The following is a 13,416-nucleotide window of genomic DNA, read 5'->3' on the forward strand; positions in this document are numbered from 1 at the left end:
CGCCAAAAATTTCGCGAAAACTACTAAGAATGAATAATTATTATAAAATAAAAGTTATTTATTGAGTTTTTCAATTTTTTCAAAAATTTTGTTCAAGGTGAAAAGAGTTGATTTTTCCAACTTAAGCCTCATTCAAATTTCAATAAAATAGCACTAACTCTCCAAATGTGGGCCGATTGCCCCAAAAATTTGCATATTGACTCCCCAGAACATACTTTTCAAGAAAATCACACAAAAAAAATTTTTCAAACTTTTTTTGTTGTTGCTCTATTTTTTTAACCTTGAATTTAGGGTCAAAAGAATCGTTCACGAACGTTTTAACCACCACAGGCGGATTCTGCACACTAAGTACTACCAATATCCATAAAAAAAACCAAATCGATTTTTTGGACACTAACCTGGTTTTCTCGTGACAGATCAGTGATCACACATCAGTTCAGATTGCTCTTGTAAAATTGTCAATCTCTGACATGGTAAAGGATTTGTTGGAATATCAGCCAATTGCTGCTCCATTCTAACATGATTCACGTTGATCATGTTTTCTCAAATTTGGTCGCAGATAAAGAAGTACTTCCTCTGGATATGCTCCATTCTGCTGTGAAATTCAACGTTCTCAGCAATTTTAATGGCATTTTCATTATCCACTAAAAAAACTGGAATTTCAGTTAAATTGATTAACTCTCAAAATAGTCGAGATATCCAGATGGCTTCTTTCGATGGTTTATTGTTAGTGGTAGTGGTGATAAGATCAGCTTCACAACTTGAGTCAGCAACCAACTACTGTCATTTACTGATCCAGGATATCACTGCGTCTGCATATTTAGTCATGTAGTAGGACATCCATCAAAATCTGAGTCGCTTTAACATTCAAGCTGTCTGACAGTTGGATCTTGATGATAAACCAACTTAAGGGGTCATTCCATGTCAACTCAACCAAAAAAAGGCGATTTTTGAAAGTCATGTCTTTCAATTTCGCTCAAATTTTGTTTACACGTATATACCCATCCAGTAAGTAAGTTGAAAGTTGAACTTTCAAATTGAAAGTTCAGATTGAAAGTTCAGATTTCAAAATGGCGCTGTAAGTGGGAGCTACCATTTAAAATTTTGAAGAAATGTCCATGGATGTACCTTTTGATGCTTTTGTGAAATATTCAAGTTTCAAGATGGGATCTCTTAATGGATGGGGTGCACCCCCACCCCCAATTTTGGGTGAAACTTCAAAAAACAAAAACAAAAAAACGGGGCATGTGATATATCGACTCTATGTTTTTAGTGATGCTGAACACGAATATGACGTCAGATTTTTGATTGTACCCCATCCACGGCCCCCAACAATTTTTTTGGAGTTTTACCTATTGGGAGAGGTTTTGGGGGCCATAGGTGAGGTCAATTTAAAAAACTATGGCTATATTCGTGTTCAGCGATATCGAAAACATACTATTTCATGTGTCACACGAATGTAATCCTTTTGGGGGGGGTTACTCCCTTTGGGGAGGTGCTGGGGGCCGTGGACGGGTCCAATCAAAAATCTGACGACATATTCATGTTCAGCGGCACTAAAAACATAGAATTCGATATATCACATGCCCCGGTTTTATTTTTTGAAAGTGTCGCCCAAAATGGGGGTGGGGGTGTTCCCCCTCCATCAAGAGATCCCATCTCAAAACTTAAATATTTCAAAAAAGCATCAAAAGGTACATCCATGGAAATTTTTTAAAATTTTAAATGGTAGCTCCCACTTACAGCGCCATTTTGAATTCTGAACTTTCAACTTTTGAAAATTTCAAAACGCTTATAAAGTTCTAAATGCAATACCTTTTTGAACTGTGAAATCAGTTTTGATCCAAGTGTCATAGTTTTGGAGGAATAGGCTGCTGAAGTTGAGTACCTCGAGACAATGTGAAAATAATGGAAGCCCCCCACCCGCCCCCTGAGGGGGCTGGGACCAAACTAATTGCGGAGTTCTTACTTACTGGATGGGTATATATTGTAAAAAAATTTGCGAAATCGAAAGACATGACTCAAAAACATTGGTTGAGTTGACATGGAATGACCCTTAAAATTGTTCATTCACATTCTCCATTTCTTGTAACCTGATCTTGATTGTCACAGTTTTATCCTCATTCTTTGTAAACTTCATTATTTTTGTTTTGTCTGCATTTATGGTCATTCCATATAGGTATCAGTCCAGCTATATTAATAGGGTAGGTATTTGATTTGTCATTTTCTGCATTTGTGTTCTGTGCTTGTGTCTCAACTCTCAGAAATTATCACTTTGTCATCTGCATAACACACCTGAACCGGATTTCATCTTTTGCTGTTAATTTTCATCCCCATGTTTTCAATTCACACTTTTTTCATGATCTCTCCTGCATATGGTACATGTTGAAGATACTCTGATCCAATCTTTATATTTGCACTTTGATTCCAGTTCAAATAAACTAATGCTTATTTCCGAGTCTTTGTCATCAATAATGTTAGCCTACCATATTTCTTCAGGATTCCAACATTTTCTCATGATTGACACAATTGAATGCTTTTTCATAGTCTATAAAGCATGCCAGAATTTCTCTCCTGGCATTCAGTGTCCTTTAAATTACCACTTTCCTTTCAGCAAGGCGATTACATCTGATTTTACCTGATCAAAATCCTTTGACTTTTTTCCTCCTGATCCACACAAATATGACATACTGATTGATATTTTTTTGGCGACGTTGAACACAAATATGACCTTGATTTTTCCATTGTAGGGGTTCAAAATTTTCAAGATGGCCATTCAAAACAGAAATAGTGGCTCACCCCTCCACCCACTCTAAAAAATTGTGGCATGTAGCGTAGGTATTAATTGGCATGTTTTTAGTGATGCTAAACACGACTAATATTATGTACCTTGGTTTTTTCACTGGGCCTGTTCTAAAGTCTTTAGTACCCCATCGCCACCCCTCCCCTCCCCTCCCCTCCCTTCAATTTCAAATGGTTCTTTTTTTCGATCGGACTTCACCCTAACCCTTAGAAAACCACCTCCACGGCAAAGCATTATAATGGAAGAATTATGAATTCCCGGAGTTTTAACCAAAAAAAAAAAAATCAATTACGCCGAAAAATTGTCACAGCAGATTTCAATGTTGATAAAAGACCTTTTTTGTAAGGAAAAATGAGGTTTACAGTTGCAACTGTCACCCTACTTCCCCCGCAACAATATCATTCTATGCTCCTCCCGGATTCCTTGGCATATCTACCTACCTACTATGAATGTAGAATAGAAAAATTTGATTAAATTGTCGACAATTTGTTACGCCATCATTCGAATGCAAATACCAATGCATACTCGAAAGGATCCTAATTCCACAACGTGTAAATGTTATCGTTTATTACTATTATTAGAGAGCCAAAGTAATTGCTGATAGCTACTGGCAAAAGGTCAATATACCTCGTACCGCTTAACGAACGCGCCGTAAACAACTTAATGTAATTCTCAATCGTCAATACACGCTTTTTCGTTACGGAAATGTAATCGTCGAATACGAATTGGCAGCAGGAATCGTAGAATACCACGGTGAACTTTTTTTTTCACAGGTAACCTTCAGTTCTTCAATATTATGTTTATACTCGTATCTCTCCGTTAAAACATCCACACCCCTCACTCCTGAGTCGATGACGTCATTGCATATCAATTTGATTAAATATAGGAACAACTTTTCTTCAATTTAATTTACGTAAAATGAAATCGGCTATAATAATATTGACGTAGGTAATTAGACAGCACGGTTAATGTTTGTATGTATTTTTTTAAATGTACGCACACGATATGCTATATACAGAATACAGATACAGATATTATGTCGATCATGCCAATATCAATGTTTGTAATCACGTTTCTCGACACAACATATACATGCATACGAGTACCTACACACATGTATGTAGGTAAGGTAGGGCAAGGTAGGTACCTCTAACCTATACTCGTACAAGTGTTAACTTTTTTATCATCGTATAGGGAAGACTTTCGCCAAGTTAGTATTTCAGATCAAGTGTAACGAGAACACAATGTAATAAACGGTAACTTTCTACGCAAGATACCCGACGAGGTAGATACCATTCTCGACCGCGAACTCAGCCCAGAAATTCATTAACGACCTGGAACAAAAAAGCCAGTTTTGTTGCTGTCGCATGAACTTCACATCTTGTCTTCCCTCTTGTTGCTGCACACCCTGCCTGCCATCTATGTACATACGTTTATCGAGATATCGCCCGGGAATTCCTGCGTAATGCAATGACATTAACCCTCTCGGGATGTACTTGAATTACATACACTCTATGACGCTAATACCGAGATGCTGAAACACTCTCCATAAAATATGCATCGTTTCTTGTATAATTAAAACCACATGCGTAAAATACTCGTAGGTACACAGAGACACAACGACGACGACGTCGCAGCTAATGTATTAAGACGCACGCTCGACGACCGTATCGGAATAATAAACAATTTCAATACACGCCACGGCGAATAGAGAGAAAAAAAAACAAGATTAACGCGAGGTAAATTATTTTTATAGGACGTCTGAAGGCCGAGAAAACAAATAGGCTCACGTTTCGAGTAGATCGGTTTCAATATGCGCGTACTGGTATTCTTGTCGAGACTCGGCAGAGTCTGCGAAATGAACACGAGCGCGGAGCACGTCTCTCGTAAGTACCATACTGCGTTCACTTTTCAAAACCGATCAGAGAAGCAGACTCTTAGTCAGCGAATCTCGTTCGTTTTCGGGCTACAGAACTCGCCTCGGTGCACAACTTACACATTTCGAATGTAGGTATCGAGACAAATCCGATGAGTAGAAGAAGCACGAAAGCACCTGATGTTGAACGAGACATTAAATTAAATCCTAAATCGATGGTTCAAGGTTTCGCCAAAGGTATTCGAGTATTTGAAAGCTTAATCGTTGGTGTTTTAGTAGGAAGCCATAGCAAGGAGTCACTCGTGATTAATTCTCTGTTAATACAAAAAAAAAAGAGTGTCACGCTCCAGAGTCAAGGTTTCTTTTCGTTTGGCTATATCAGGTTCTGTGAGAGGGAGGTGCAAGGGTGCATTTGCACAATGCCGGGCGTATTGAACTAAATTTCAGTAAATTTCCATCAAAAAACGAAATCTTGTTCTTTTTGAAAGTTTAGATGGAGAGGAGATAAAATTTTTAAGCACTCATCAGCTTTTTATCAGGGGGGGTGTCATTTTGTGCACGTACTCTTTTTTGTGATCCCCCCTCCCCACAATTTTTGAAAAACCATTTTGATCGGCCTGGGGAAATGAAAATCGGCCACTTTGTGATAGGGGGGGGGGGGTAAATGGTGTCAACAATCGTTTATGCTTCGTTTGTGTCCTTTTGGGCACGTAGGTACTCTTTTTTTGTGATCCCCCACTCCCCTCAATTTTTGAAAAACCATTTTGATCAGCCTGGGGAAATGAAAATCGACCACTTTGTGATATGGGGTAAAAATGATGTCAATCGTTTGTGCTCTTTTGTGCATGTACCTACTGTTTTTTTTTGTGCTCCTCCCTCCATTCACGACAAAAAAATTGTAAGCAGGAAAAAATTGATGATTTATAATTTTGCTGAAATTGCGATATAAGGTTTATTTCGAGTTGATATGCATTAGTCTATACAGAAATTTTTGCCCCAAAGGCCACCCGAAAGTAGACACAGAGGTTTCCAAAATAGCACAATTCAATTTTTAAAAAAATAATTACATACGTATAAAACGATGAAAAATTGACAAATTTGGTTCGAATTCAGGCTGATGATGCTAATTGACGTGTTTCATAAGAACCTGGAAAGGAGGGGGGGGGGGTGATTTTTCCGAAATTTATGACTTCATTTCTGACGAGAAAAACCGTAAAAAATCAGCCTTTTCCATTTTTAAAGATTATAGGTGCCTGCATAAAAAATTCCGAAAAAATATTTTGGTGATTGCACCTCTGAAGCAAGTTACCCAAAATGGGTTGAAAAAGTAAAATTGCACATTTTATGTTCGAAATTTTTTTTTTATTCTTAAAAATAACCGTTGGTAGCTTCTAGCATCCTTGCAAGTTTGAAAAAAATTCAATAGAAAACCACCGAAGTTGCAGAGGAGATATAAGTTTTCAAAAATGGAGCATTTTCGCTCTAGCCCTTACCCAGCGCGTTTTAGAAAAAATGGACCAATTCCAAAAGATGGTATTTGAGACTGAACGTTGGCCTAGGCCATGTCAACAGAATCCAAGACCACTTCTGGGGCTCTATGCTTACTGATTATCTAATGAGCAGTTGAAAATTTATAAATTTCTCATTTTTAGGTAAATTCATTTTTTAAAATTATTTTCCTCTCAATAGTTGGGCCAAAACATCGACAGATATCATTACTCTGGAACTCAAGGAATATTTTGGAATACAGTAGAGACAACATTTGGTCACTATTTCCAATTTTAAATACTCAAAAAAATTGATAAGTATTATATTTTTGGCTATTTTCCTCGATTTTGTTGAAATTGGCAAATGGCAATAGTTACCAAAAATTGGCACCACTGTATTCTATAAAAAATCCCCAGTTTCAGAAATGATATTTCTCAAATATTCTTGAAATGTTTTTAAAAAATATATTTTCAAAATACGAATTTACTCCAAAATAAGTGATCTGCTCATTTTCAACAACTCAGTAGAAACTTAAAAGTATAGACTTGAATTTTTATGGTCTGAATCTCAAATACCATCTTTTGGAACTGGGCCATTTCCTCCAAATAGTTGGAGTAGGGAACTAGAGCGAAAAAACACGTTTTTTTTTCGAAAATGCCTCATCCTTGAGGGCACATGTTTCTCCTTCAGGGGCACTTCTGGAGCTAAACTGAATTCAAAATCCTTCAACTTCTTTTTTCACGATCCATTCTAGTACCTTATTTAAGATAGATTTCAGCGGCCCAGCCAGCTTCAGGGGCCGGACGTTAGATAAGCCCCCTTTCTCCACCTTTTTTTTCAACCTTTGGCTACCTATGCAGCCAAAATCAGCCAAAATTATGTTAAAGGATCTATACCTTTACCTAGCTAGCCTCACAAGGTGCCTGTCTGGTCTGACCCATCTGTCTGTCTTCCAGTCTGGCCTCCCAAGGTCGCTGACCTACTAGTCTAGCCTCTCAAGGTTCTCAGTTCTCTGCGTTCTTATCTGGCTTTCTGAGGTCGTCTGTCTGCTTGCCTGTCTGTCTAGCCTTTCAAGGTCATTGACTTGTCTGACTGGCTTCCCGAGGTTGTCTTCTGTCTGCGTGTGTGTCCTCTAGAAGTCGCCTTCTGGTCTATAAAGGCCATTGACCCGTCTGTCTAGCCTCTCAAGGTTGTCTGCAAGCCTGCTTGGCTTTCCAAGGTCATCTATTCGCCTATATAGCATCTTAAGGTCATTGACCTGTCGGCTGTCTGTATGGTTTCTCAAGGTGGTCTATCTGTGTGTCTGGCTTCTAGAAGTCGTATCTTTGTTTGGCCCCTGAAGGTCATTGACCCGTATGTTGGACTGCTCAAGGTCGTCTGTATAGCCTCTCATTAACATTTTCCAGTTTTGCGATCCTTACTTCCTTGTAGACCTATCATTGTCCATTAACCCATTCATGATGGATGCAGGGAGAATGAGGGGGTGGGAATTTCTGCCATTTTACTCACCTGGTCGGCCTGATCAAGTTCTTTTAATATCGCTTTCATTTCCTTCAAGTTTTCAATTTTGTCCAACAGGCTTGAGCCATCTTATGGGCTTCTATACTCCATTTAAAAAATGAGCAAAATCGAAGATAAGAGTCCAGACTCACTTTTTCCAAAATTGTAGCATTTAATCAAAAAATTCAAGCCTCTCAAGAATACTATTTTCCCCAATGTTATCAAAAGGGGCCTCAGAATAGTTGGAAGTAGCCAGCAACGGTGTTCTTCGGAGTAATAAGATAGCTACATACATTATAATCTGATTTGTTTTGAGGTAACTCCCTCAATTCTTCGATTGAACAGCTGGAATTTTCTGTGAGCGATCAACAGAAGCTGTAAGTAAATGGATGAAAGGTCTCCTCTCCAAGGAAAGTTTTATATCATTTGCTGAATTTGACTCGATGCTTAGAGTTCCAAATAAAGAGGAAAGTTTGACATAATCATAGCAATTCTCATTTTTTTTTCAATTTGTTAAAAGTCAGCTTTTGAAGATAAAATTTCAGAAATTGCGATTTTCAGCGTCACGTGAGTCAGCGTGACGCAAATTTTGGAAAGACCCCAAGCCCAAAAAACATCATAATCCATGTCAAAAACACTGTTTTACAATTAACAACGATTCCATCATTTTAATCTGAAATTGTTACCCTTTCTTTCAAAACATACTTCCACTCGAAAAATTTTATTACTTCATGGCGTATGATCAAAAATACTTAAGAAAAATCAGTCGAGCGGTCATTTCCAAGAAACTTTCCAGAGCTGAAAAAAATATTGACGTAGATAAGATACAGCTTACGCACGAGTCAAAATGAATAGGTATAGGTAAGTACATATAGGTAATAAAACTGAAACCCTCCTATTGGTTTTTTTCTTTCTACAAAGTGCTTAATTATCTCGTATTATTCGAGAACATTTAACCTCGATGGATCCTGCGCGTCTGCGTCTTAATAAAATTTCATTTCGTAAATCAATTAGTAAAATCAGTTAATTGATTTACATATTTGATGTATCTCATTGAGAACACATAAACGATGCGATTACGTCAATACAAAAACAATGATTTTCTGTTGAAAAACAATATTATAAGAATAAGTATGTATATTATGTTTATTTATTTATTTTTTTCAATTAAGTGGTGCTCAAATCTGCACAAGAGATCTGCTGCCAAAACTACAATTACCGTCGACCTTTACGAAGAAAAATGTAATAATTTCGTAAATAATTTCTCGGAATAGGTGAAAAATCACGCTATAGTGAAAAAATTTGATGGTTTAACATGACGATGAAAATTATCCCGAAGACAAAAAATATATGTAGCATACGAATGGACATGCGTAAAACGGTTATAAATACTCGTTATAATTCATTACCTAAAAAAAATTATAATAACAGTATAAAACGTTCTAACATACTTTTTTTCTATTCCTAACGCCACATGTTCGTTTAGCGATTACGTCAATGTAACATATTTCGCTAAATTATTATCTTCGTTTACGAAATAAAAATTGACAGATATTTTCTATCGAAAACGAGAGTTAGTAGCAGAGCTGTGTGTGTACTGTGTAGTTCGATAACAACACGCAAATTGATAAAACCTCACACAACGTACCGAGTTATTAATATTTTATAAATAAAGACAATAAGTCATAAAACAACATGAAATAATTTTTTTACGTTTTAGAAATTTTCCCTTTTTTTTTGGTCTCTTTATTGGAAACCCAAAGAACATTCTTATATAACCTTCACCTTGATAAAATGCATACCAACATACGTTATATGTCAAAAAAAAAACAAAGACCTACGAGTAAATAATTCGAATATACGTTTTTCATAACATCCAATCCACTTTAAATCATTTATTATGTAAAATCGAACATAATACGCAGAAAACTGCAAACTTGAAAAGTAATCAAATCTACAAAGACACACGTAAAAAGCGTAACGAAACCGAGTACTAGAGGCAGTTTATGGTAAAAATTCATCTCGTATAGAGCTCCATAAAACAATCATTTCTTTTAGTCTACGTATAAAGTAGATAGGCAGAGGTACCGCCTCAGCTGGTACTCATAAGCAGAGGAAGGAGCCGGGGTGGACTCGACGCTAATATATATATGCACTTGGAATTCAAGCCTGTCGCGTCTAAAAGGGTAATTTTTTTCATAAAATGGTATGTGCACTTTAGATACCACGAAAATGCTATCGATTTTATTCGCCTTTCGAAACAAACCGGAGTTAATTCAGGTTAATGTGCGAATACCGTGTTAAATCAAGTTACCTACCTATTCGAGTCTATTCTATCTAGTACCTATCTGAATACCTATACAACTGACGTCCGATGCAATTTGTTAAATTGTGAGATATTGTGTATTTTAAGTTGTCACGATTTACCATCAATCATTACATAAAATATAAACGTTCGCTGTACTGTACAGTCGGTAGTTGTACTTATAAGGATTATGATCTTCTACAGAACTTTGTTGTACTGTACCCACCGCAGATAACATTTGTGGTTAAAATTTACCAACAGATTGAGCGATTTTATTTTCATGTTTTTCTCGACGAATGCCACACGAGGCGAAAAACGTTACTGTGACCACAATATAGCGGTTCAGCTTACTAAACCTACCTACCTATATAGTGCTGACTCGTGTTGCTAAAACAGATGACAAAGATTAGGTAGGTACCTAGATCAGAACAATGGATCAAAATTTATGAAACAGAGCACGAAAGGTCGAGATCATCAAGCTAGACGAACTCTAATGTACGAGTACCTACCTATCTACTTGCAAGTTATTTCACATATTAAACTTACTCACAAGGGAACCTCTTGAGATGTCACACTCCGACTCCGATTTGAACGGGACCACGATTTTTGGAAAGAGCATAGTCTAAAACCCCCCCAACCAAATTTTCAGCTGTCCAAATTCATTTTTCGATTTTTGGCGAATTTTTGACAATTCAAAATTGACTGTTTTTGGCGATTTATGCTTTTTTTTAAAAAGTACGTACTTGATCGGTAAAAATGGTCAAAATAAGTCCCGAAACTAATATTAATTACCCAAGTCCAAAGTTCACCATTTCCGGCCATTCTGGAGTCTCCAGTGCGACTTTTCAATTTCTCCAGAATTTTGAATTTTCTTCAGAAGGCGTGAATATGAAGTTGGGCAGCTAAAAATCGAGTTGTATATTACACTCGACCTGTTTAACGAGTTTATCCACATTTGAGCCGATTTTGAGAGTGACACCTCAAAAGTGGCTTTTTGACCAGCTTTTTTCAAAATTAAAAAATCAAAAAAATCAAAAGATAATCGTTTGTGAGAAAATTTTTGAAATATGTGTGCGAATCGCTGTATTTTTTTAAGAACCAACCCCCGGAGCGCAAATTCTACCATTTCCAGCCGTTTTGGAGCGAGAGTGACGCCTCAAAAAACCATCCCTCTTGAGGTAACACTCTCAAAATCGGCTCAAATGTGGATAAACTCGTTAAACAGGTCGAGTGTAATATACAACTCGATTTTTAGCTGCCCAACTTCATATTCACGCCTTCTGGAGCAAATTCAAAATTCTGGAGAAATTGAAAAATCGCGCTGAAGGCTCCAGAATGGCTGGAAATTGTGAAATTTGGATTTGGGTAATTAATATTAGTTTGGGGACTTATTTTGACCATTTTTACTGATCAAGTACGTACTTTTTAAAAAAAAGCACAAATCGCCAAAAAACAGTCAATTTTGAATTTTCAAAAATTCGCCAAAAATCGAAAAATGAACTTGGGCAGTTGAAAATTTGGTTTTGGGGGTTTTAGACTATGCTCTTTCCAAAAATCGCGGTCCCGTTTAAATCGGAGTGTGACACCTCAAGAGGTTCCCTTTGTTAGGCCTACAGGATTCTAAACAAATCAAAATAAACGAAAGTAGGTACGAACAAAAATTTCACAATCCTCTGTTTTAAAAACTGCACTTTCTGACGCACCTTTAACCCATAATACCGGTATGTTTTACATCACCATAAAATAATTAAAAAATTGACAGCGAAAAAAGCAAATTTTTCCAATTTTGATAACTCAAGTGAAACTTTAAAAAAATGACCACAAAAAACAGCAAATATGAGTTTGACAACTTACGTGAAATTTTTCTAGAGAATTGAAGAATTGATCATAAAAATTGGCCATTTTTATAATTCTGAAAAATTTGAAACACCTTTTATGTAGGAAAAAAGCAATCCCCCCCCCCAAAAAAATATTTCAATTAAATTTACTCACCTAAAAAAAACATCCAATAAAACATTCTAAGTAATCAGTTAATATTTAAGAACGAAAGTCAATCTCGTTGATAGAAAAGCGAGGCTTTCTAACAATTTTTCGTAAAAAAGTGAGAACAACTCGTCAACTTGGCTGAACGTACGTAGTTCATCGTCAAGGCCTATTTTTGTTAATTTTTCACAAAAAGGTCAAGTGGAAGAGATAACAATCTGAAAAACAGTATTGGTAGCAAAGACAACCCCAGAATCGATTGTCGCCGATCTGGAGCCTCCACTGCCTCCAGCCAAAGCTAACTTTTCTCCAGAAATTTCAAATCATTCCAGAAGGCGTTGTAATCAACATCGGCAGCTGAAAATTTAATCCTGCCATAAGTTCAATATTCCAAAACGATTTGGGTAATCAAATCTAAAGTCCGAAATAAGGCGTCAAAAGTGTATTTTTTTTACAAATTAAAAATCTCGAATTGAAAAAAAAAATCCAAAATTGGCAAATGTTCAAGGTGTGTGTTTTTTTTACTCGCAAGTGAGGTAAAATATCCCAACTGATAGAAAAAATCTTGGACCAACTTAAAAAAAATTGAAAGAGTATTCAAAAATACACCATCAAGCTTGATTTCAATTTTCAATTTTTGACGAATTTTTAAAAATTCAAAAGGCCAACTTTTCATGAAAAATATGAAAATTTCATAAAGTTCAACTGGAAAACTGAAATTTAGTTTATTATTAGATAATTATCATTTGTGATCTATCAATTTGATCAGTGGTGCTTTAGACTTTCCATTTTTGAAATAATATCGTTATAGGTACCTAAAGAGTGAAAGTCGACGTTTTTTCAACAGAGAAAAATCAAAAAATCTTCTGGAGGCCTTGAAATGGTGCGAAACTAGAGTTGGGCAAAGAGTTGTTAATCCTGAATCAATTCCCAGTCAAATTCTGAGATTTCATTTTGCTGAAAATTTCAGAATTTGACCCAAAATAGCTCAATTTTGAAAGTTACAGGAAAAATCAAATTAAAAATTATCGAACACTTGCTAGTGTGTTTCAAATGTGAATTCTTCAGTTTATTTGAAAAAAATCGCATAAACGCATTTTTTAGGGGTGCCTAAAGTGTGGGGGGGGGGGGTCTAAAAAAGGGCTCAAAATTACGAATATACAGGGAGCTTAATTAAATTTTTTCATATAGATAATTGAATGTACACCTCAAAACGTTACGTTTGGAGCAAATCGCAAGTTTCTAGTTTTTCAGGGGTTCCCAAAATATCGAAATTACAAAAAATTGAAAAATTGGATTTTTGTGTAGCCTATACCAGCTCAAAATTTTATAGAGCTTGAATTTAGTAGTATGGAGGTCTTTCAGATACTAACAAACTGTAAACAGCTTTTTAGCGGGGCTCAAAATGGTGGTTCTAAAATTTTCCAAAAATTACCCAAATAAAAAAAAATCACCTCGTAT

The sequence above is a fragment of the Planococcus citri genome, chromosome 2 (genome assembly GCF_950023065.1).
Source record: "Planococcus citri chromosome 2, ihPlaCitr1.1, whole genome shotgun sequence".
Lineage (NCBI taxonomy): Eukaryota > Metazoa > Arthropoda > Insecta > Hemiptera > Pseudococcidae > Planococcus > Planococcus citri.